The 26,947-nt window shown below is 39.6% G+C and overlaps 1 protein-coding gene across 1 annotated transcript in view; it reads left to right on the top strand.

The window, feature by feature from the left end:
- Positions 1-26,947, top strand: part of SYNJ1 (synaptojanin 1) — a 2,168,218-nt gene that overhangs the window by 1,084,131 nt on the left and 1,057,140 nt on the right. The gene's annotated exons all lie outside the window — the stretch shown is intronic.

Raw genomic sequence — 26,947 nt, forward strand, 5'->3', positions numbered from 1 at the left:
ACTTTGATCATTGGCCCCAGCAAGGGCTGTAATGTGCCTTCATCCAGGGAACCCTGTTTAGTGACCGGGACAGTATATCCTGGAATAATTTGATAAAAAAAAGACTTTCATCTATGCTACTGTGGCTGTCAGGACTCTTGCCAGTCTTACATGTTAAAGTTTCAAGAATCCCTTCTTTGTGAGCTGGGGCACAAAGCAGATGAGATAGAGGATAAGACCCTGAACTAGACACATGTCCTATGCATCCTTTGCCTCAGGTTTCCAGGCATGCCATGAAACAAATGCAGCTGTGATGTAGTGAATGCAACATACAGGTGTGATACTGTGGGATCTGAGGTTAGGAGACGTACTTGGTGAGGACATTTCCCCTACCAGAGCATGTAAAAGCAGAACTCATTGATGTTCCCCTGGACAGTGGAACTTCTGTTTGAACCCCTATAGAAAACACATTTTAAGACTTTGGAGGAGAAAGGGAAAACCCTGTAATTTGTCAGGGATCTTTTTCATTTCCTCTACCTTGATGTATTGGAAATTACGTAAACAACAACAGGCCAGCAATGTACGATCCTGAAGTGAAAAATAATTATGTCAAATACATATGAATGGCTAAAAAATAACCCTTTATTAAACAGACCGGTTTCGGCAACCAATGCCTTCTTCAGTGTATGAAAAATTCTCCAAAAATCCCAACAATTTATAGACACACCCCACCTGTGAGACTGATGGAAAATGCAACCAGTATATATTTAAAGAAAAAGAACCCAAAATTTGAACTGAAGTTGTACATAATAGTAAATGCAACCATATCTTGACAATATGTGGCAAATGTAAAGAGAAATTAAACATAAAAATAAGTAGAACATTGAACATTGAAAATTGAAAAATAAAAAATAAAAAATATGTTATGAACTGACCCCAACACATTGAGTTAAATAACAGATAAGTAGATGCATATCACTTATGGTGTAGTTATGGTAAGAACATATATCATACAGGCTATCATAACCATAAAGAACATCACATGCAAAGCATGAAAAAAGGCAATGAATGTTCCAACAGAAAACATGTGGTTAACAATTGATGATATGGCCGAATTCGAAAATCCGTGCTTAGTCCAGTGTTCCAATATAATTCCTTCTGCTATGATCGCATCTGGTATATCCATATGCCTTTTGCTCTCCTCCATCGGACCCTATATGACACATTAAGAAGACTATGAAAAAATATGAGAGATAGAGGCAAGCAGATAACTATAAACCAATAGTCATAATCATTCATGATGTAAATAAGATATCCAAATCAATATGTTTAAAAAACATAAAACATAAATTGTACCAACCTAAGTCCTCATATTTATAAATGGTCATTTAGTCCTGGAGGGAATAGGGCGCCCAATGTAATGATCCAATGTTGTTCCTTATGAGTAAGTATTTTATGCCATCCCTGGGGATTACTACGATCCCCCAGAATTCTATCTATAATTATAAAAGAAAATTGTGCATCAGGATGTTTCAGATTGTGCCTATATAAGGCATTAGTTTCCTTCCTAGTTTTGATGTCTGATCTATGTTCATTGATGCGTGTTCTGAGTGGTCTAGAAGTTTGGCCTACATAAAAAGCTTGACACCGACAAATTGCCAGATAGACCACCCAACTGCTGCTACAGTTACCAAATATTCTGCATTGATGCACCTTACTGGTATTACGGCTTGTAAATTCCTTACTTTTGTTGACTTGTTTACATGAACCACAATGGCCACAAGGGAATGTGCCGACTAATACATCCCCTGACATAGTCAATTGTTGGTGTATCGCTCCTCCACTTTCTATGTGTTTGAAATGTGAAAAAAGAGAGCCAAGAGTTCTGCCTCTCCTCTATGAGAAATGGCACTGTTGATCCAATATTGATCTCAAATATTCATTGGCCATGAGAATATTCCAATGTCTATTTAATAATACCCTTGATAGCATTGGAATTTCTGCCAAAGGTAGTAACAAACCGGATGATATTCGTAGAACAATCCCTGGTTTGAGATTGATATTGTAACAAAGTTTTTCTTTCAATGTTATTAGTCCAATTCCAGGCATTTAGAATGTCTTGATGTCTGTAACCCCTATTGGCAAACCTATGATAAAGATCCAAGCCATCCCTATCAAAATCACCCTGTGTCGAGCTCAGGCGTTTGATACGCATAAATTGGGACTTAGGGATGTTGCGGATGGTGTGGCGTGGGTGCATGTTGGAAGCATGCAACAAAGTGTTGCATTGAGGGTATTTGCGATAAGATCTCGTATTCAACGTATGATCTGTATTTCTGGTAACCGTAACATCCAAAAACTGATGCTTTGAAGATCGTATGTTACCGTAAACTCAATTCCCCAAACATTTTGATTGAGGTATTCGCTGAATTCCTGTAAATACCTGGCATCTGCCCGCCACACCATCCAGCAATCATCCAGGTACCTGCGCCAAATGTCTATTTCCACCAGATAGATATTGCGTAGTGGATCATAGATCATGCATTCCTCAAAGAATGGCATGAACAAATCGGCATAAATGGGAGCAAAAGTTGCTCCCATCGCCGTACCCTGCAATTGCCAATAGCATTGCCCTTGAAAATAAAAGACATTCTTATTGAGGACATGTTCCATCATGCAGATAAGCAGCATATTGAACCCAGGGGAGTATAGAGCAGCCCTGTCTAACCAATATTGTAGGGCCTGTAGGCCAGCCCAGTGTGGAATGCTAGTATATAGGGCCTTAACATCCAATGAGCACATGAGCCAACCAGGCTCAAGTTGACAATCCTGTATGATCTGTAGAAATTGGGTCGTATCCTGCAGTCTAGCCCTAACAAAACACAACAATGGTTTCAGGTATTGAGTAAGAAAGGCAGATAAAGGCTCCGTCAAGGACCCAGTTCCTGATACAATCGGTCTCCCCGGAGGATTTGTAATGGACTTATGTATTTTTGGAAGTAAATACAAGATTTGCTTCTGAGGATCCTTGACAGTTAACTGAAAAACACAATGTTTGGTTATAATGCCCTCCTCAAGGGCAAGATTGAGGAAAGTGTCTATTTCCTGTTTAAAATGAATGGTAGGATCATAGGCCATATACATATAACATCTTTTATCAGCCAGTTGAGATTGGCCCTCATTCAAATATGAACTCATATCCATCACAACCACGGCACCACCCTTATCAGCTGGAAGGATGGCAATATTTTGATTCTCCCTTAGCTCATTTAGAGCAGTAGTTTCCTGTGTAGATAGATTAGATCTCAATATGTCATATTCCCTATGCTCAAAATGTAGGTCTCTAAGGACCGCTTGCATGAAAACAGAAACGTGTTTGTGCTTAGGTGGTTGAAAATCAGACTTAATGAATCTAAATTCATCAGTTCTTTGAGAGTCTCGATCTGCAAAAAACAATTTCAAATTCAGGTTACGACAGAAGCTCATAACATCAGTGACAATGCTATATTCATTGCAAAAAAACCCAGGGATAAAACTTAAACCTTTATTGAGAAGTTGTTGATGCTGTACAGACAATGTTTCTTTGGACAAATTCAAAACATTTAGATTGACCCCCTGATTTAGGTTAGGAAGCTCTGGATCAATCCCTCGAGGGAATTTGGCATATTTGCCACTTTTTTGTTTGCGTCCACCCCTACGCCTGGGACCATGTCTAAAGGGGATTGCTCTATTGGATTTTTTTCTATGTGGTGAATCCTTGTTACTGGAACTATCATAATTGGAACATGAAGAATCCTCCCCTGAGGTGCTGGCACTGGTTTGATCCCTATTTTTCAAAATAGACCGTGGTCTTTTTTTGTTAAAGTTGTTACTGGGAACATTAGATGTAGAACCTGAACTGGTACCCATAAATCTCACTGTTCTCTGGGAGTCAAAAGGACGCCCCCTTTGGTAATCCATATAGTCTCTTTTAAACTTCTTTATTTTTCTATCTTTGGTAACTTTATCATGGTTTGTAAGTTCCTGTGATAATTTATTAATAGAGTCTTGAAATGTAGATTGAGACTCAAATCTTTTGCAATCTAAACACATAGTTTTGACTTCCTGGAGGTTAGTATCAATCATACGCTCATAATATTGGGCCAGTATGTTGACAAAAAGCATGGACCCTTTCTGTAAGGCTTCATGCCACTCATTAGATAATCTGTCTTCTTGTCTGCCAACCAGTGGTTGTACCCGAATTCTGAGACCCCTAGGGGCTATATTTTTATGAAGATATGCCCGGAACAAACGTAGGTGCCATATGTTTAATCTTAGGTTTTTAAGACCCTTGGAAAGGGAATTAAATGCCAATTCACAATTCATGGCTGATTGTTCCACTGATTCATTGGAATACCTACCTGGCGAGGCATGGATACCAAATACCCCAATATCCTCCCGATCGGCACACAATCCAGTTAGGATACTGTCCAGGTCCATGCTGGATATATGATATAAACCAAAAAACCAGAAACCACAAACCAAGATAAAACACTGTAATAGAAAATCAATAATAATATGTAGAGATTATGGGTATCAGCCCCTGTATCCCATCAAGATTCCCAACTGTATTTCAAAAATTATTATAGAAAAAAGTGAAAAAATGCAGAGCCAGCACTGCAAGAAAAGATGTCATATGTCAAAACAGAAAACTGTATATGCAGTATATTCAACTATGAACTTAGGGTTGATGACCTCTTATGGTGTAGGTCTATAATACAAACATAAAGAACATTGCAAGTGTATAGATAGGCCCAAGATATGGCCAGAGCCAGTATGATGTTAAAGAACAATCGACATCAAAACACTGCGTGAACCAAATAACAAATTATTAAGCCTACAACGGCACCACAATTATACTTGCTAAAACAGCCAGTGCCCAGGGTAAGAACTTGTAAAGTATATCAAGGACTAATATGTTTGTGGAAATAACAAACAATAGTGATAAGGCCTATAGTGACAAATAGACATGACATACGCCAATATTTCAAGACTATAGTACCTCTCGATGGTAAAATGTATTGTACTCGTATATCTATGAAAACAGTATTCAGAAATACGTATTCAGAAATAGTAATGGTAATAGTTTAAAATAGTATACTTCGCCCCCAAAAGAGCATGCTACAAATCATAATATATGTATATACACACAGAGAAGTATTTTTTGTGACCAACACAATAGAGAGATGACATGGTATAGAGAGAAATAATCTGACACAATAAAGGTATTCACGATAGTGGTGGGATATCAATGACATAAGAGATACCAAAAGTTGTTATTATATATTGTATTATTAATAGACATTGGAATATTCTCATGGCCAATGAATATTTGAGATCAATATTGGATCAACAGTGCCATTTCTCATACAGGAGAGGCAGAACTCTTGGCTCTCTTTTTTTCACATTTCAAACACATAGAAAGTGGGGGAGCGATACACCAACAATTGACTATGTCAGGGGATGTATTAGTGGGCACATTCCCTTGTGGCCATTGCGGTTCATGTAAACAAGTCAACAAAAGTAAGGAATTTACAAGCCGTAATACCAGTAAGGTGTATCAATGAAGAATATTTGGTAACTGTAGCAGCAGTTGGGTGGTCTATCTGGCAACTTGTTGGTGTCAAGCTTTTTATGTAGGCCAAACTTCTAGACCACTCAGAACACGCATCAATGAACATAGATCAGACATCAAAACTAGGAAGGAAACTAATGCCTTATATAGGCACAATCTGAAACATCCTGATGCACAATTTTCTTTTATAATTATAGATAGAGTTCTGGGGGATCGTAGTAATCCCCAGGGATGGCATAAAATACTTACTCATAAGGAACAACATTGGATCATTACATTGGGCGTCCTATTCCCTCCAGGACTAAATGACCATTTATAAATATGAGGACTTAGGTTGGTACAATTTATGTTTTATGTTTTTTAAACATATTGATTTGGATATCTTATTTGCATCATGAATGATTATGACTATTGGTTTATAGTTATCTGCTTGCCTCTATCTCTCATATTTTTTCATAGTCTTCTTAATGTGTCATATAGGGTCTGATGGAGGAGAGCAAAAGGCATATGGACATACCAGATGCGATCATAGCAGAAGGAATTATATTGGAACACTGGACTAAGCACGGATTTTCGAATTCGGCCATATCATCAATTGTTAACCACATGTTTTCTGTTGGAACATTCATTGCCTTTTTTCATGCTTTGCATGTGATGTTCTTTATGGTTATGATAGCCTGTATGATATATGTTCTTACCATAACTATACCATAAGTGATATGCATCTACTTATCTGTTATTTAACTCAATGTGTTGGGGTCAGTTCATGACATATTTTTTATTTTTCAATTTTCAATGTTCTACTTATTTTTATGTTGCATTTCTCTTTACATTTGCCACATATTGTCAAGATATGGTTGCATTTACTATTATGTACAACTTCAGTTCAAATTTTGGGTTCTTTTTCTTTAAATATATACTGGTTGCATTTTCCATCAGTCTCACAGGTGGGGTGTGTCTATAAATTGTTGGGATTTTTGGAGAATTTTTCATACACTGAAGAAGGCATTGGTTGCCGAAACCAGTCTGTTTAATAAAGGGTTATTTTTTAGCCGTTCATATGTATTTGACATAATTATTTTTCACTTCAGGATCGTACATTGCTGGCCTGTTGTTGTTTACTTGGTTTGGTTCGGCCGCGCATCTACCTACCTGCATAGCATCATGTTGGGTATTGGAAATTACCTCATCAAAATTTTAAAAAGCTGACCATTGTACCTAACCAGGACAAGAAGGCCAAACCATAAAAGGCCAAGTAGAGCCACTACAGAAAAAATGTCTACCTGACCAGAGAGGAAATTCAGAGAACCCTCAGGGGCATAATACTCTGAGGAAACTTTCACATCTCCGCAAAGCTAGCTCCAAATCCCATCTCGGTCTGCTTCTACCCCACCCCCACCTTGCTGTTTCATCCATTTGTCTAATGATAAGAGGCAAACCGATTTTCTTTTTTGGAACAGTTGAAAGCTGTCACATGTGGTAGGTAGGTTTTGCAGATACTAAAGCGGGGGTTCAGATTTCACTTACAAAGAAGGACAATATGTCCTCAGGAATCAAATTCACCCCATCCCACTACTGCTAAAAATTTGATATGCAAGAGAGTCACAGAAATGGTACCAAATAAAGAAAATGGATCAGAATTTACTCCAGACTGATTCTGGTCCCAAGAAAAGAAGAGACATAGAAACCTAGCTTGGATCTTTCCAGACTGAACAAGTGTCTAAATATTCCAGAATTCAAAGTGCTGACCTTGTAGACCCTTCTATATTTTCTCAATCTACAAGCTTACATGTTATTGTGGACTTAAAGGATGCACGTAGCTAGGGTGGATAAATAGTTCCTGATATTTGAAGGAGCAGGTTCATAATACTAGTTAATTTCCTCATCCTTTGACTTATCTTCTACTTCCAGTGTGCATGGTTACAGTAACTACCTTTTACAAGGCAAAGGGCAATTCACATTTACCCATACCTGAAAGATTACCGCATCCAATTAACATCCCAGATGGAGGAGGCTGTAGTCATTCTTCTAAATTTCTTTCAGTCCCTAGGACCCTCCCTAAACCTTTCAAAGTTGCACATTTTCCACTAAAAAAAATACTGTTCTTGAGGGCACTGGCCGACATCTAACAGTAAAGGACTTTATTCCTTCTCTCTGAAATGGTTCTATTTCTGCCCCAGTGCTTCAGTGCAATCTGAGAACAGCATCAAATCTCAGCAAGAGAGTTTCTTAGAGTCTTTGGGTATATGGCTTTATGTATCTTGATAGTCCTTCTGGCAATACTGGGTATGAGAAAATTGCAGTGACACCAGAGAAAAGTGGTGTCACAAGACAATCCCTGTAGTGCCCCATTTCACTATCACTGTGCATAAAAATGAAAATCCTATGTTATATAGACTGAGATTGCTTCAACCTTGGGGTACCATTCGGGTTGTTCCAGGATCCAAGATGCTCAACACAGATTTTTTTTTTTTTTTTTTTTTTTTTAAACTGTTCCTGGGGAAATAATTATGGGGAAGGCAGGTTGGAAGATCCTGGAGATTTGATAAGGCCTTCAGAAGGAAGCATATTAAAACAAAGGAGATAACAGCAAATCTGGTGTTGTCAGTCTTCATCTGTTCTTGATTAGTGGGTTATGGTTCCGATCCTCGGAACTGATCTGGCTGTCATATAGCTCGTGTCAGCCAAAAAAATCTCTCTAGCTGCTAGTCTACCCACAATCCCCCTCTCCACAATACCTCAGATCTCATTTGCTGCTCTTACGAAAGGATGTGTCAGCCAGCTCTCTTGTAGCTAAGTATATTATTACATTTTTCTTCTTTATTTATCTAAGACCTTTTTCCTTCCTTTCAAAACTTTAGTCTACCCTTAGCGTGTGTGCTGTTTTTCCCCTTACCGCTGGTATATTCTTTCCCCTCTACCGTCATTGGTAGTTTTTCCCTTCCCTCTCTCTTTACCGTTGGTAACCTTTCTACCATTGTTAGTAAATTTTCCCCTGTTTTAGTGTGAGTGAGTTTCTAATTTCTAAACCATCTTCTTTCCTTTCTGCCTTCCTGCTTGTTTTATTCAAGAATATGGCAAAGAAGCCTAAAAGCTCTTAATATGGAGTTTAAACAATGTACAGACTGCGGCAGGAAAATGCCAAACTGTGATAATCATGAATCATGTGTTTACTGTTTGGGTGTTGCCCATTTGAGTATGGACTTCTCCATCTACCAGGGTTTCAGTAATAGAACCTGGCAGAGAGGAAGAGCAAATTTATTCTTAAAGATTTCCTTAAAGCCCCTTTTGAAGAAGCCTTGTCCAAGGTTGACAAGTCACCTCTGGGCTCTGGATCAAAATCTTCCCATTCAGTGCCAATGTCTTCATCAGCACAGATTGTCAAAAAACATAAACATGCTTCTGAAGGTTCCTCTATGGAACCGAAAGTTAAGACTCCAAAGCTTTTGGAACAGTCTGGATCTCCGGCTCCAAAAAGCATACTGGTGCCTTCTACACCGGCTATGACAATTGTTCAAATTTGAATGCTACTGTTCTGACTAACTATGGCTCCGACACTGGTGCCTGCTGTTACTTCTACCATATATGTGCCATTTTCTCCCACGGTACAGCAGACAGTGCCAAAGTTGGCTTGCATCTACAGAACCCAGGTTTATCTGTTCTCCCTCCTTAGACCCGTTTCATGGATAGATCCCTAGCCCATTCCTTGAGAGACCCTATTCACCTTCTGGGTTGTCCATGCCCACTACCAGAAGTCTGTCTGGGGTTGATATTGTTAGGTTGGTGGATCAGATCTTGGCAGCCTGGGGTCTCCCCTAATCTACTTAGGCCCCTCTCCCTTCTGGTGCAGAGGGTTTTTCTCCGTCCATCCCTGCTTATTCTTCTCCTCTAAACTGTGCACAGGTTTTATAGCTTTCGACTCCAACCACTCAGGTTCTGATAGCTTCAGCACAGACAACACTTCTGTCTTCGATGCTGAGTCTGGCTCTGGCTCCCTCTGTGCCTTTGGCACTGTTGGGTCCCCAAGACTGTGCTTTTGCCGTCAGACCCAGGGGGGCGTTGAGCCAGCCCAGAGGTTTTATATGGAGCCCTCCATATCTCTTCTGGCTGCACTGGCAAGGGACCTGTCTTTGGTTCTGGTCTGTCAGGTGGGGCTGTCTGGGCAGGGTGTGACCCCAGTTCCGAGCATGTCTGTCTCAGTTATGGGCTCCCATCCCTCCTCAGGGGAGTCCTGCGTTTCAGGCAATGGAAAGAGCTTTGGTCACTGCTTAATCTCGGGTGGCTCCTGAGATACTGGAGTCTTCCCCTGTGACCCCAGATTCTTCAGTTCCATTGCCAACCTTGACCCCTGGACAGCAAACACCAAGGTCGCAAGACTTGCCTGCTAAAGACACCCCCTCTTCTGCATCCTCCTCAGATGTTCCTGCTGAAGTGCCTCCTCTGGAATAGATTGTGCAAGAGGAAACACCTTGATTCTCCTGAAGAATCCATCACAGAAGACACAGATTTAAATGAGGGGGAGGGTTCCCCACGGTCACCCCCAGAAGAGGTCTCCTTTGGCGATATTCTTCAGATCCTAAAACAGAGGGGTGATTGGAATTAATGCATGCCCATCTACCTCCTGGGTTACCCCGCCCACTAACGACTTAATTAAACTGATCACTCAATGGGCTTGGAAGGCTCCGGACTTCATAAAAGCAGCCCCTGGAGACCTGACAAAATTTTTCTGCTCCTGAACACCAACCACATTGGGCTAAGGGCTTAGTAGTTGATGCCATGCTGGTAGCGGCCACCACCAAAAAAGAACTAGCCGAGGAAAGTTCTACTGTCCATCCCCCAGACCAAGAGTCCAGGGTGATGGACAGATTTGGGAAGGTGGTCTATGCACCATTGACCTTCTCCATCAGGTCCTTGAATTTTTTGGTACATTTCACAAGACTTCAAAGTGATCTGATCAAAGAGCTGTCAGATACCCTGGTGGGAGCAGTCGCTGAAGGGGTCCAAGAAAAAGTGGCCTCCCAGCTAGCTACCCTGAAGTCTATTTCAAACTCATCCATAAGGCTCATTACACATGCAGCCGAAGGGGTGACCAAATCAGCAGTTTCAGATGTTGCTATTTGAAGATACACTTGGATGCACCTGTGTGAGTTTGCAGAACAATTCAAGTCGTCCTTCATCAATGCTCCCTTTGATGGATCCTGTTTGTTTGGTCCCAAAGTAAAGGAAACTCTATCCAGGTGTAAAAACGATGGGAAGATTGTCTCTGCTGTGGGTGTACATTTTCCCACTCCTCAACGATCCTATTCCAGGAGTCAAAGGAGTGGCAAGATGTGGTTCAAGAAATCCCAGAAGCCTTTCCAGGACACACATGATTTGGACTCCCCTCAGGGCAGAGGGGGGAGTTGCAATGGAAGACGCCATCCCAGAGGCAGGAGGTGGTCTGCAGAATCAGGGTTCCAGGGACTTGTTCTCTGGTCAACCCTATCAGCGCTCCTGAAGGGGGGCCTGATTGCTTACCTGTGGAAGCAGTCGGGGGAAGATTTTCCTTGCGCCCAGATGCCTGGCGACACATTATGCCTGGGTGCTAAGAATCCTTTCCAGAGGTTATTTAATCCCCTTCACCTTTCACCCAAGAACCCCAGCAAGACTCCCCGACATCCCACCCGAGTTTAAGCAGCAATAGAAGTACAAAAGCTGCTAGAAAAAAAGAGTCATCCAGGAAGTCCCACCAGACCAACTGTATCCGGTTTTTACTCAAAATTCTTTTTAGTGCCAAAGAAAACAGGGGACTGGAGACCAATTTTGGATCTCAGCATTCTAAGCAAATTTTGTCTAACAGGCAAAATTCTGGATGGTCACGGTTAAGTCAGTTCTCCCCTTAGAGAAAGAAGATTGGATGTGCTCTATCAACTTTCAAGATGTGTATTTCCACATAAAAGTGGACAAACGCTTGAGAGAGTTTCTCCACTTCCAAATAGGAGCCAGTCATTTCCAATTCAGAGTGCTGCCCTTTGGCCTTACCACAACCCCCAGGGTCTTCACCAAATGTATGGCAGCAGTCGCATCACATCTGAGGCTGCACGGATTCTGAGCGTATCCTTACTGGATGACTGGCTCCTCAATGCTCCAGTCTGAAGCTGTCCCATTAGTTGGGCATCATGGTCTGTCCTGTGAAATCTCAGCTAACCCCTTCTCAGGGCATGGAATTCATCTTCGCTCACCTCAGCACTGTATTTTGTATAACATCGCTTCACCTACACAGGTTACAGAAAATACAGTCGCAGATTCATCCTCTTCTTCACTCAAACAAAATTCCTGCTCAGCAGATTCTGCAGGCATTGGGCTTCATGGCAGCAGCAGTCACATTAGTTCCACTGGCAAGATTTCACACGAGACTTCTCCACTGGTTATTTGCAAGCCAGTGGTCTATTCTGACCCATCCCATGGATCATATAGTTTTCATATCCAGTCGATGCCAGAATGACCTAGCTTGGTGGATGCACTCAGAGGAGATTCTTCTACGCCATCTCTTTGTTCTCCCACAGCCCAAGACAATAGTGACCATGGATGCTCTGGAGTTGGGTGGAGCATTATCTTGGGAAGGCAGTCCAAGGCACTTGGACCCCTCCAAGGCCAACCTGCATGTCAGTGTTCTAGAAGTAATAGCGGTGCTTCTGGCATTGCAAGTGTCTCACGTTGCCTTACCTCTAGGGATGATAGATATTCAGTCGGACAACACGTCTGTAGTCTGGTACATCAACAAACAGGGGGAAACCAAGTCCTATCCACTGTGTCAAGAAGCCCTCCGAGTGTGGCAATGAGCTGTGACTTCCAGTCGCTTTCTGATAGCAATGCACATCCAGGGGAGGTCAAACGTGATAGCAGACAAACTGAGCAGATGCATCCTCATGCATCACGAGTGGTCTCTGAATCTCAGAGTAGCGAATATCATCTTTCCTCGATGGGACCAGCCTATCTGTAACCTGTTTGCTTCACCCCTGAACATCAAGTGCAGAAGCTGCTTTGCCCTAATTCCCCCTCAGGGGGTGTTCCCCAGGGATGCTGTTTTCCACGATTGGCCCCTGGGTCTCCTTTATGTCTTTCCCTCTCTTTTCCTTTCAGCTAGTTGGCAAGTCATCTTACTACATAAAGATCTATAGTTAAGGATAATATTTTCCCTAAAATTCTGTGAGCTGTATGATAGCATGACTTTTGTTGACAGCCTGTGTAACGTTTTTGACGAATTTAACAAGGCTTAACAGGCATGGTCACCCTTTGATGAAGCCAAAATGTTGGGAGAGGGGGTCAAGCTTAATGAGATTTTTAATATTATATTTAATGAGATTGATTTGCTCCATAACTTTATAGGTCATACTGATAAGGCTGATTGGACTGTAATTCCCACGGTCAGTGGTAAGACCACTTTTGTGGAGGCGCATTAGCACAGCAGTGCGCCATTATTCGGGTATGTAGCTTATAGTTAGGCTTAGATTAAGCAATTTAAGCAGAGGTGCAGAGATAGCTTGCTGGACACCACTTAGTAAGCCCCCAGGTATGTTATCAGGACCCATGAAAGGAAGTGTTTTTTGTTTTAGTGAGCACCTTAAGAACGTGTTTTTTAATAATGCTGGAGATGAGGAATCTGGGATGAATGGTGTTAGAATAGGTGTTTCATGGGTGATTTTTGCAGAGAACTTGTTTGCTAGTTTGTTTATGATGTCATTTCAGTCAGAGTGAGTCCCATTAAGGAGAAGGTAAGAACAGTGTTGAATGTCATTCCTTAGTATTATAACATAGCAAAGGAAGGATTTGTAGTTATTCTTTGCTTCAGAAGTTAATCAATGTTCAAGTTGTTTTACTGGTCCTTATAGTGATTTTGATTTCTTTTTGGTAATATTTTTATACTGTCCTCATTTTCAGGGGTATGTCCAAGTCTACAGTTTAAAGAGTTTCTTCTTTTCATAAAATTTATGTTGGTTGACTGTCAAGGAGGCTTGATGTAAAGTTCATATTGTACAGTAGACTCCCTCTTATCCGGCCTGCTTTTAACCAGCCTCCTTTTTAACTGGTCTTCAAATTTCTGCCGTAGCTGTAGCAACAGACAAAAGAGAAGAACAACACTTCTGCCTCCTCTGAGCACATTGGAACTTCTCGACTTATCGTTTTAATCTTAAAATGTTAAAATATTGAAACAAAAATGAACTTGCAAAAAACTGCAAGTTTGTTTTTTGCAAGTTCATTTTTGTTTCAATATTTTAACATTTTAAGATTAAAACAATAAGCTGAGATGTTCCGAACTGCCAGGTTAAAGCGAGACTTGATAAGAGTGACTTACCTGTATTTAGTGTCTGTATCAGCTAATGCAACAACTAACCCAGCGATCGGTAGATGATGTAACCAATTCCACTGTCCCACAGCCCTGTTAATATTATATTATCAACCTCCTGTAAATGCTCTAACCCTCAGAACACTGCTATGAATTTTTGAGTTTGCAAACTTATGGTCATTAACATACAGTAGACACTGGGACTTGCCCAAGCAAACTGGCCCTTGTTTCTTCACTCACATGTCTCTGTCAGCAAAGTTTTAAACCTTACTTAGCGTAGATCCACATACTCATGACCTCCACATACTATCAAACACATTGCCAATATAATTACAAGCCATGTCTTAAAACTGAAACTTTGACCTCCAAGACTTTCCCTGTCTTGTTCACTTCCAATGAGTAAATATTTACATACAACATATATGCATAATTTTTAAATCTGATTTACAACCTATAAATGCAATTTTGTATGCTTTTCTGATTAACCAGCCATTTGTTTATCCAACCTAAGATCCAGTCCCAGCGAGACCGGATAACAGGGACTCTACTTTATAGTACAGTAGCTGCATCCCTTACTGACTTTACAAGGAAAAACAAGCCAGATAAGGTAGTGTGGACCACAGATTGCGAGCAGGCATTTAAAAAAAATTAAAGAAGCATTAGGAGGACCCCCTCTATTAGCCAGTCCAGATTACAGCAATGCCAGTGCAGAGGGATTCTCAAGGCAGGGTGTGGGTTGATACATTTTCAATCAGCCCCATTTTTCTCAAGCGACGATTTTCTAGTGTCTTCAAAGGAGGGAGAAATGTGAGGTTATTAGATATTGTTATCTGTGCTAGCATGACTGGCTGAAGTTTTGCAAATACTTGTAAACAGTGGTAAATTACCCTGTGTTGTATATGCCAGTTTTACTAGCTATAATTTTGTAAATAAGTTTGTTTTTTGATTATTACTTTGATTTATGAAAGATGTTTGAATCAAACAGTGTTCTTCTGGCTGACCAAATGCACGTTTTTTTAAAAAATAATTCTGAATCTAGGTTATGCCAGTCAGCTGTCCTAGATGTGATGCCATTGTGTGCCAGAGCTGAAAGGAATAGAATCTCCACAGCAGCTGTTTTGTTTACTTTTTAAAGTCTGACATGAGAGAGTAGAATTCTCATAATGGCTTTCTGGGACTTTTAAAAAATTCTTCTATAGAAGTAGGTTCTGAGTCCATTAAAGTTCAGTAGTTGTACTTGTTCCGTTGTTGTTCAGTAATCCGTTGTTGTTTTCCAGATCAGTACTTATCACTCAGTTTGTTTTCCAGAGGTGTTCAGCAGTGATAGTAGGAGTTGCTATTCCAGTCACTGAGGACCAGACAACAGCCTGAAGAGTGGGCATAAATTCTTATCTTGCCTGGCAGAAGTAAGAGTAGTGTCTTGCCTTGCTGAGTTAATTAGGTTAGACAGGGACAGTTAATCTTTAGATAGTTAGGGAACTATAGTTAGATAGAGTTTTTATGCAGTCAGTGTTAAATATATCCTACACTGTTATTTTCATAATTCCTTTGTGTGAAACTCTGTGGTTTATTAGTATCAGTTATTCAGTGTATATATGTTTTAAAGCTTTTTATTTATTATTAAATGTTTTACTACCATTTATTGTGGCTAGTTATAAGAAAGTAATTTTAATAACATGAAAGTGTTTATGCTTGTTGTGATAACACCAGGGCTAATCCGAGAAGCTTTACTGCTTGGATTACATGCCACCATTTCTATCAATATTTATTTTACTCAGTATAATTTAACACCTTTTTTAAAGGGCATTATGGTATTTGACTGGTGGCAGCTATTACCTTGTAATTTGAGAAAGCAGGTAAATATGTGCCAGTCTTTCCCAAGACTGTTTGTATGTGCGAAGGTCAAATATTTAAGAGTGTGTGTGTCAAATACCTAGAACTGGGACACAGTGTTCTGCAGTAGTTAGTCTGAAGACTCATTTGAGGACCTGGAGTGAAGCATATAGTCCAGTCCCAGGTTTGGAGTCTGGTCCCGGTGTATTCTTAGGGGAAATTATGTGTTCTGTCCCTGCTTTCAGTGATGCTCCCTTACCGGAGATGGTGGTGAAGAGTGAGGCTCCTTAGTTACGGCTCCGGGTTTAAATGGGGTAGTCACACTAGTAAATGGAAGAGCTTTCTTTATTGGGCACATCAGAATAAGATATTCAGCACCTAGCCATAGCATACTTCTTAGACTTACTTTTCAAAGAAGGTGCATCTGCTTCTACTATTAAGGTACACTGGCAGCCATATCCAGTTATCATATTGGATATCAAGACTCTTCACTTGTTTCTCACAAACTTTGTAAAGCCTTTTTGAGAAGAGATCTTCTCTTAAAACCTCCCTTTAAAGACCCTACTCCGCTATGGGACTTGAATCTGGTGTTGCAAGCTATTGTTCAACTGCCTTTTGAACCGGCAGCCAACTGTGATCTAAAATTTTTGTCTTGGAAAGCTATTTTCCTAGTCACTGTTACTTCAGCAAGAAGAATCTCAGAAATTCAAGCCTTATCATGCCAACCACCATACGTAATTTTTCACATCACCACCTTGAGGGCAAATCCATCTTTCTTAACCTCATGTGGTTTCCGAGTCTAATACTAACCAATTTATTAATTTACCTGTATTCTTCCCTAAATTTTTTAACAAAGGTGAATGTTGTTTACATTTATTAGATGTCGTTAGACAACTGCATTTTTACCTTGACAGGACAAAGAATATTAGAAAATCTGACCAACTGTTTGTCTTCTCCTCGCATTTGAAATTAGGAAAGCATGTGACTAAGGTAACGCCATATGGCTCACAGATTATATTTCCTTCATATATGTCAAGTTAGGCATTACTCTATCAAAAACTATTTAGCTCATTCAACTAGAGCTATTGCTACCTCATCTGTATTTCAATCCAGGGCATCCATATATGATATTTGTGCAGCAGCAACTTGGGCGACTTCCCTGGTCTGTAGGGGAAGAACATCATTCGGTTCAGTGGTGCTTAAGAATATACTTCCATGAGTCTTCCTGGGATCTAAGGTAGCACGGGATTCTGTCACACAGGTTGAGGAGAGAATGAAAACTGACATCATCAGATAAGGTTATGTATGTACAATAACATTCCATCTGTGTTGTTGATTTTAAGTCTTCTTCAACTCCCCACCCACCAATCCCCTGGCAATTTTCTCTGGGAAGAGCAAATGAATTTTAAGAGGTCATATCTCCACTATGGTTCCAGATGTAGTTTCTCTGATTTCTAAGGCCTTATGGCCTATTCTTCTGTTTCTATTAGCCAACAAGATCTGAGGTCCTTAGGACTTATGTGTAGTGTGTAAGGGGTAGGCTCAAATTTTTTTGGTTACCACAAGCTATAATAACAGCAGAGTCAGATCTGAGGGATCAGATCCAATCCCACAGGTTGAGGAAGAATGAAAATTGACAACATAGATGGAACGTTACAGTGAGTACATAACTTCTTTTTCTCCCTCCTGCTGAAATTGACAATGGAAGAAGTTGTTTGGTTCCTTCAGTGTATAGATTTCATAATCCAGAACAAGGGGCCCATAATCCACACCAGATTGTAAAATTTTAGATGTGACAGTGTGGATGGTTTAGCACTTGTCTGCTTTATGTACATGTTTTCTGAGAAAGTGTTGTACATCTTGAAGAATGCCAAGAACAGTCAGTACAAGGAAGTCATTCTTAGGTAAGTGGAAAAAGTTCTCCTTGTGGTGCCACAACAGACACCAAGAAGCAAATTCTGCCCCAGTATCCCTAATTCTATCAGATCTTTACAAGACCAGTCTATCCTATACATCACTAATAGTACCCATTTTTGTGTGACTGTCATTAGGTCCACTTCTTCACTCACAGTTGGCAGTTAAGACATTCCTTTAAGGGGTGTTGCATTTGAGGCACAAGACCTAAACTGTGTTTTGGAACAATTCACCTTGCCCCTTTCAAGCATGTTGCTTCCACTGCCTTTAAGCTTCTATCCTGGAAGACTACATTGCAGGTGGTAGTAGCTTCTCGTAGAAGGATTTCTGAACTGCAAGCCCTGATGTGTAAGATGCATTTTCTGGGCTTCAGCCAGCGTGACATCCTTTCTGTTTGCGTCAAATTTTTCTGTTGCCACAGAATAATGGTACAAAATCCTGCATTTACTAAATGTCCACAGAAAACTAAGATGTTATTTTGTTTATAATAAAGCTTATTAGAAAGTCTCATCCATTAGTCATTTCCTTTGCCAAAGGCAGGGAGGGGAGACCACTTAATAAGCGAACGCTATCTAACTGGATATGACACTGCATCTTCTTTAATTACTCCTTTCATGGTAAGAAAATTCCAGTTCATGTGGGTACCAGTTCCATTAGAGCCACTGCAGCTATCCCTGCCATCTTGAGAGGACTTAGCACCCAGCCAGCCCAATCTGTCTTGGAGGCTTCTAATAGATCTACTATGCACACCTTCTTCAAACATTACAGTGTAGGCAGTGCTTCCAGCAGCAAGGCAGGTTTTGCCATGTACATTCTCAGGACATGTTACCCTGTTTCCCCTTCAAGGTTCAGTTACTTTCTGGTCTTTAAGGTGTGGGAGTCTTCACAGATTTAGTACTGTAACTGCACATATTGAAATGACTGTAGTACAGTTGTGTTGAGGACTTGCTATAATCGTAGATGTTCAGTGCATTTACTGTTACAGTGCCATTTCCCCTCACTGCATGCCATCTTTCACCTGGACACTACTTGATTGGGATGGGTACCCAAGCCAGCTACTTCCATCTTAACTGTCTATCTCTAGATCATATACTTTCTCTCCCTCAGGCAATAGTAACGGTCTGGAGAGGCAGTCTTTGGGGGTGCATTCAATACTTTAAATATAGTTGGTTTAGACTTTTATTTCCATTTTCTAGTAAATGCTTTTTGGCAGCCAAAAGAATTTAACTTAAGACTTTACTATGTCTAGGCAATTTGGATCCTATGTCCCAGCTCAAAAGAATAATTTACTTACTTAGAGCCATTTGCTCACCCAATATTTCTTACACAGTACTCTATAGGGATTTTTTTTAATTAAGCAATTCATTACACTCTCAAAAAGTACAGTTATGTGTGATCTTACCATAACAGTAGATGTCCTACTTTTCACGGCTACAATATTGCTTATACGTGAAGTATCCTACCAAAAATAGCTAACTTCTGACTAGCATACCTTCCTGATGTTTTACATCAGATGTATGTCCTACACACAAGGCATAAAGTACATATGTGATGTACAGATGCCTAATCCTCAGAACTGATGTGCCACAGGAGAAGCAGAACAACTCCAGACAAACAATAGCATGCCAATCCAGGAATGGAAAAAAAAAAAAAAAAGGAGGAACTACCATAAGGTCTTGGAGTTTAGAAAAACTCTTGCCAGAAGATAGAGCCACCAACAATACTGCTTTTCAAGTACAATGTTGCAGGGAATAAGAAAAGGCAGGCTCAAATGGGGACTGAGTCAATTTTACAAGAACAAAATTAAGGTTTCAATAAGGAGGGATAGGCTTTCTTCGAGGCCTGATATGAAGGATGCTTTTTAAGAATTGTTTGACTTTGAAACTAGAAGCCAAAAGTGGATTCAAAGGCAGACAGGCAGAAATGGTTGACAGATAAGTTTTAAAAGAAGAATATGCCAAACCACTATTGTGCAATTCACACATATAAGAAAGGACCATAGGGACCTAACAGAAAACGGGTCCTGGTCATGCTTGAGATCCCAAATAGGATCAGTAAGTAATGAACATAACATATGAACCAATAAAGACAGAAGTGCCCAATTCAGAATATTTTAACCATAAAAGGCCACTCAGGCCCCAATCATTACACTCCACCGATATCAGTCAATATGCATAATCTCTGCAGAAGTAAACGTCTGAATAATTCCACATTAAAGCGTTCTGTAACTAATGAAGAGGTTCCTGCTAGCAAATAGCTTTATATTTCAGTGTTTCATCTACAAATTTAGTGCCTTCAAGAATAAACTGCCTGTGATGTATTAAAAAAATGATAAGCTGGTGATATTGCAATAGGGAATGGATGGCAAATGGAAAATAGGTTCATAGCACTAGGCATTTCATCCAAAGGAGGACATGCTCAGGATAGCAGCACCCCTCCCCCTTGAATCAGCAGTCCATCTTCATATTGTGGGAGTAGAACACATAGTCTTCTGCGTCAGAAGCAAACATGCTACCTGTTATGCTACTAACACTGCTTTTAATTCTATACCACAATAGTGATACTGTTTACTAAACAAAACAGTTGCACATTGTAAACAGACTTAGCTGGACAGCAGTAAACTTCTTTTCCCTTGAAGTCACAGTTCCTTGAAAATGCACTTGAAGCTCAATTCCTTGAAAAATGGCCTGAAACTCGGTTCCCTGAAAAAACTCAGCTTGGTAGTCGATGTAGACTAGAATTCAGGCTATTGTTTCAGGTAACTAAGGTGTAGGGTTTCAGCCTAAGTAAATCACTAACCAACTATCCCTAACAAGGGCATTTCACTCACACACACACACACACACACACACACACACACACACACACACACACACACACACACACACACACCCCAACTTCTTAGTGCAAGAAATCTGGACAAAGCCTAAAATAAATAGGGACAGTTTATAAATATTGCTCTCATGAGCTTAGAAAATTGCTAGAATAACAGGATTTGTGTTAATATCAATTTTTCCAAAGGATATGAAGTCTGAAACTCAAATATCTGTCATTATTTAGTAATTTCAGCCGTTTTTATGAGGAACAGACCAAAAATATGGGGCAAAAATCTAGACATTCTGCAAAAATTTGGACATTTGAGAGGTATGCTACCTACCTCCATCTTACACACACACACACACACACACACACACACACACACACACACACACACACACACACACACACCTCTCAGTTTTCTGGCATTCAAATTCCATGTGCACAGAAGATGAAGATGTAAACAGCAGGTTGCACAGACACAGAAGATAAAAACAGGTCGCACCCACCTGTTGTGTCTGTGTGACTGGATGCAAAGGGTGCTCTTTAAAAAAAAAATTAAAAAAAAATTTTTTTTAATTAAAAAAGTAAGTCTCCTGGCCTCTTTCATGGACTGACAAGAAATTTCTGCCAGACCGCCAGTTGAAAAACACTAACATACCCCAGATCTTGTTTCCTGCTTTCGCATTCAGACATGGTCACTTTGAACTCTCGAGCTCCTTGCTTAAAAGTCAGAGATAAGTCGTTTTATTATGATCTTATTACTTTTTTATCTAATAACTGTTTTTTGTAGCGTATATATTTCCTCCCTTCCTACATGTAAGTATATAATTCCTCTTGCAATTGTTGGTAAAGTTTTCCTGCTAACCCCTTTACATGGCTAGTGTATTCTTCGATAATGTTGGTATCTTTTTTTTCCCCTTTTCTGTCTAAATACATATATATATATATATATATATATATATATATATATATATATTAATAAAAACAAGTTTTGTCTTTTTCTCCTCTGTTAAAACTTTTTGTTTGTTGAAATGTCTGAAAAAACATCTGGTTTTAAAAAGTGCCAGAAATGCATTCATAAATTACTGCTTTCTCACACACATGCCTTGTGCATTTATTGTCTAGGCCCTGAGCATCTTCAAAAGGATTGTGACATATGTAAATCTTTTAATCCTCGGGCTGTTGTGGACTATAAGAACAAGCTAATTTTAAAAGCCTTGCTTCCTTCAACTTTTTCAGAGACTTTATCTGGGGCTCAACCCTCCATACCTATGATTAAGAAACTAGCTAGAAAGCCTTTGGATCCATCAGGCTCTTCTACCCCTTCCTCAGATCCAATGGTTGAGCCTGCAAGAAAGAAACCAAAAAAAGTTAGATCTGAAGACTACTGCTTCACCAAAGTCGGCGTCAGACACAAAAGTGGCTTCCTTGCGTCCTGTATCATCGGATCTGAAGCCTTTACATCAAACCAAATATTCACCCTCTATTGAATTGGTACACTCTCGGGTCCCATCCCATATTTAGAGTCTCAACAGCATTCCAGATCTCCCTCTGTGGCCTGATCATCTCATTCCTCCGGATGTCTGACCAAAGTTGATGTAGATAGAATTGATGAGGACGTTTCCTTTGGCGCAGATTCAAATGGAAATTCTTCCGGCTCCTACCCCTTCAGGTCAGGAAGCCCTCTAAAGCTCTACTCCACTGTACATTCTTCTCCTATCCAACTCGTGGTTTCGGAGCCCTTGGATCTGAGCTTTCTGGGACCTTCTAAGTTGGATCCGAGGATCATAGTATCTTTGGCTTCAAGCAAGGCCTTCTTTGAGTGCAAATAAATAAACAAACTGTAAAAATCACAAAAAAAATGGCCAGAGTGCAAGCCAAGCTCTTATTTAATGAAATACAGTGAGTTGCTTTTCGTTTGTAAAATAACAAACTTCATCAGATTAAAGCAGTGTTAAATCACAACTGAACTTCTTAAATAACATTTGATAAGTCTGGAGCATTTCTCCCAGGGCCTCCGCTGAAAACAGGCTCTGTGGAACCTAGTCGGACTTTCCCGGTCAACAAATAATAAATAAAAATAAAATAATAAATAAATAAGCCTGCCCTACACTAGAAAGGAAATTGTCATAAAATTTAAAATTTTTAAAAACATATATGTAAAACACACATACATAAAATACATTAACTAAATTCCTTTATTAATAAATACGTCCTAGTTAATTATTAATTAAAATATTTTTTGTTATAGAAAATGTATATAAAAATATATATACAAGTTCTTCTTTCGGATTTTCCCGGTTAGGGGTCGCCATAACGGAATTCCGATCTGCTAGATTGGCAGTAGATTTTTTACTGGTGCCGAGGTGCCAGCTCGACACCCAACCTTCAACAAAGGCACGCCCATTCTACGCATGTCTTTCTAACGCCACTCGACTGCGGGGAGGGCATGCAGACTCCACACAGAAGGTGCTCCAGCCGAGAATCGAATGGGAGAACCTCTTGCTATGAGGCAACAACGCTACCGCTGCACCGCCGTGGCTTAAAAGTATATATATAAGTAAATATACTTATTAAATCACTACCTTAACACAGGTCAGGTATAATTAAAGCCAGTTTAGAAATAATCTCACCTAAGTAATGCTTTTAATCTGAGTATACTATTGATTACGCAGTAGTCATTCAAACCTGACCTTACATAAGAATTTAGTTTTAGTTGCCAGATTAATTCTGCTCTTTCTAAATGCAGCATCCATGGGTCCCCCCTAAGTTGCTCATGGACCTTGTTGGATACCACAAAATTCAAATCTATGTTTACCATACTCTCCTGTATGTGTTTTCCAAGTGCATTTGTTAAATTAATCTTTCAAATGGCATATAGGTGCTCATATACTCTTTCTTTTAAGGTTCTAGTAGTCTTCCCTATATAATAAGCTGGACAGTGCTTACACATTGCCACATATACCAGCCCTTTCGAATTACAATTAAGTTTGTCATATATATTATATTTCTGACCATTAATTTGAACATATTTACCCTCATACACGTGTTTGCATAAATTCCACATTCCACATTTTTTATGCCTTTTACTTGGTGTTTTTTTTTGTTGTTTGACACATTTCAAGAAGGTTTTTAAATTCTTGCCTCTCCTGGCTATCATTTTTACACCATCCTTAAATTTATTAATAACAGGTGATTTTACCTCAATTAAATGCCAAGTCTTTAAAATTATTGTTTTTATCTCATAAAAATGAACATTAAATGTAATGAAGGTTGCATTATAATCTATACGATTATCTTCCTTTTGTATATATACCTGGTTCACCTGTTGATTTAGGATTGGTGAAAAATTCCCATTATTCCTTTTATGGCTAACCTCAGTATACACTTCATGCAATAAACTAACAGGATAATCCCTACTTATGAACATCTCCGTGAGATGCCTGCACTCAAAAATAAAATCTGGTTCCAAGCTAACTATTTTAGCAGCACGGACAAATTGTCCTTTTACTACTGATTTCTTATTCGATAAAGGATGGAAGAGATTTGTTTTTTGGGTGCAGCAGAAACACACTGACTCTTTTTCAGCACCAGTGCGTCGTGTCCTTGAATTTTTAGCAACTGCTTTCAACAAAAGGAGCCAGTTCCTCAACTATTAGGGTAGAACTAGCTGCCATTTCTAATTTTCGCATTGGGAATGAAAAGTTCTCCTTGGCTTCATCTAAGTTTTGTAAGGCCTTTTAGAAAGGTACCCTTCTTCTGAGACCCCCTTATAAGGATCCAAGTTCACCATAGGACTTAAATTAACTCATTCCCCTTTCATATCAGCAGCTAAGTGTGAGCTAAAAATTGTGTCCTGAAAACTATATTTCTGGTAGCCATCACCTCTGCCAGAAGACTGTCAGAACTTCAAGCACTGTCCTCTAAACCTCCTTACTTAGTATTTCATAAGGATTAGTTGCTTTATGAACCAATCCTTCCTTCCTAAGGTGGTGTCAGAATCAAACATCAACCAATCTATTAATCTGCCAGTTTGCTTTCCAAATTTTACAAAGAATAATATATGTTACACTTACTGGATGTTCATAGGCAATTGCATTTTTACATACGTAGAACAAAAATGCAGGAAACAGATCAATTGTTTGCCTCCTTTGTGGATTCCAAATTAGGCAAGCCAGTCACAAATGTAACCTTAGCCAGAGGGCTGACTGATTGCATATCCTTTGTCTACAACAAAATGGTCCTTTCCTTACCAAAACCCTTGAGAGCCCATTCAGGCAGGTTCATGGCAATGTCATCAGTATTTGTATCCAGGGCTTCCATGGGCAATATATGTGCGGCTGCACCTTGAGCAAATCCTGATACCTTTAGTACTGTTTACAAATTAGATCTGGTCTCGAGGGGAAGAGCAGCCTTAGGCTCAACTGTGCTCAGGAATATCCTTCCTTAGAGTCCTCCCAGGATTTTAGGTAGCTGGGGACTTTGTCCCAGTTGTTGAGGAATGAATGAAAATTGACAACATCAGATAAAAAAAAGTATGTATTCACCATAACATTCCACCTGTGTTGTCCATATTCATTCTTTCTCAACTCCCCTCCCACCATCCCCTGCCTTTGAACTAATGACTTCTGGAAGAGCGAGACTTTATAAGGAACCACTGTTCCTTATGTTGAGCTCCAGATATGGATTTCTATTACCAGGATGCTAATATTTCTTTTGATACTATAAGCCAGCAAACAAGATGCTAGGGGTTCGAGCATTATGGGTAAAGGAGGAGCTCAAGAGCTTCCTGGTGGCCACTAGCTGAGAATAATGTCCAAGTTGGATCCGACAGTCGGATATGAACCCAATTATTGAGGAAGAATGAAAATGAACCACACAGATGGAACATTATGGTGAGTACATAACTTTTTTTTTTGTATTGAAGATGTGAATTCAGTAGTAGGAGCTAGGAGAGAATGTATGTATTATTCCCAGGGTACAAAAACTGGGCTAGGCTAGACAGAGATAATTTCACAGGAACATATTCATTTAATTGAAAGTTTTGATATGCATCCAATAACTATTTCAGGTCATGTGGCAATAATAAGTAAAATAAAATGCAGCATAATTAAATAAAAATGAGACACAGGCACTTCCCCATCTATTAAACAGAGAAGAATTAGGGAATGGGTAGTGGAATTTGTAATGGCGTTATTAGGGAAGATAGAAATTTCTTCAGAAAATATAGCTAGGGAGTGGGATAGAATGAAGATTGAGTTTAAAAATAGGATAGCAATAAAAAGAGATACAGTTAAGAAGTAACAAGAATTGAGAAGGACTGACAAAGGTTAAAGTATTGCAGAATAGGGGAAATCGCATAAAACAAGAAAAGGTTCAACTACACAGTGCTAAATAGAAAATAAGGGACTACTTCAATAATTTGCATGAGTTTAGAAAGATTGCTGTTAAGCAACTGTTTATTGATAATAACTCTAGAGCACAAAAGCCAATGGCTCTGGCCATGGACAGTAAAAAGGGTTGTTGCCAAGCTTAGGAAGCCTATAACAAGGAAAATAACCAGAGATCCTGTAGAGGTATTAGAAATATTTAAGACATTTAATGAAAATCTCTGTAAAGCAGAGAAATGTAGAAATCAAGAAAAAGTATAAATGGAAATATTTATGGAAGAGTTAATATGCCAAGGTTGGAGGTAGCTGAGGTTCAGTTACTAACAGGATAGGAGGAGGTGAGATAAAAATGGTGATGTATAACCAATCTACAGGAAAGGCTCCAGGAATAGATGGTGCTCCTGTGGACGTTTGGAGGGAAGAAAGTGGTAAAGATCTGGAAGGGCTTGAAGGTTTTTGTTTAACAGTGTTTTAAAAAGATATTCTTTTGGTGACCATCAGCTCAGCTATGCAGACTTCCAGGCTTTGGTCTATTATGTATCAATAACTTTATTAAGTCTTCTGTCGATACCAAGTCTTTTCCCACATGAAGATTTCTAATCTGTTTCTCAACCAGTCTTTTCTTCCAGTATAGTCTTTCATGGGATTGAAAATGAAGGGAAGAGAATATACCCTTGGATATATTTGATAGTAATTATGGTTTTATGCCCATTAAGCCAACACACATAGGAAAAATGGAACACTTATTTGTTTTGTTTGCACCAGCAAGTAGAAATTTGCATTTGCCAAACATATCCATTTTCGGCCATGTTGCCTTTCATTAACAAAAGCAGAAAGGTCCCAGCAAACAGAGTAACAGGACACCCGGAGGTGTGTGTGCTTGTTTCAGGAAATTGTGGTGAAAATGGGTCCAGGCATACCTTTATTTCCATTGCAGGAACCTTGTGGAATTAGCTGGAGATGTAATAAGAAGGGAACTGAGAAGTCTTTCAAGGAAAACAAATGCTGGTATTACTCACTGCAGTGTGTCTTTCTAAAGTTAGTCTGCACTTACACGTTACTTATTTTGCA

The sequence above is a fragment of the Protopterus annectens genome, chromosome 5.part0, assembly GCF_019279795.1.
Source record: "Protopterus annectens isolate FY-2018-M chromosome 5.part0, PAN1.0, whole genome shotgun sequence".
In the NCBI taxonomy this organism is placed as follows: Eukaryota; Metazoa; Chordata; order Ceratodontiformes; family Protopteridae; genus Protopterus; species Protopterus annectens.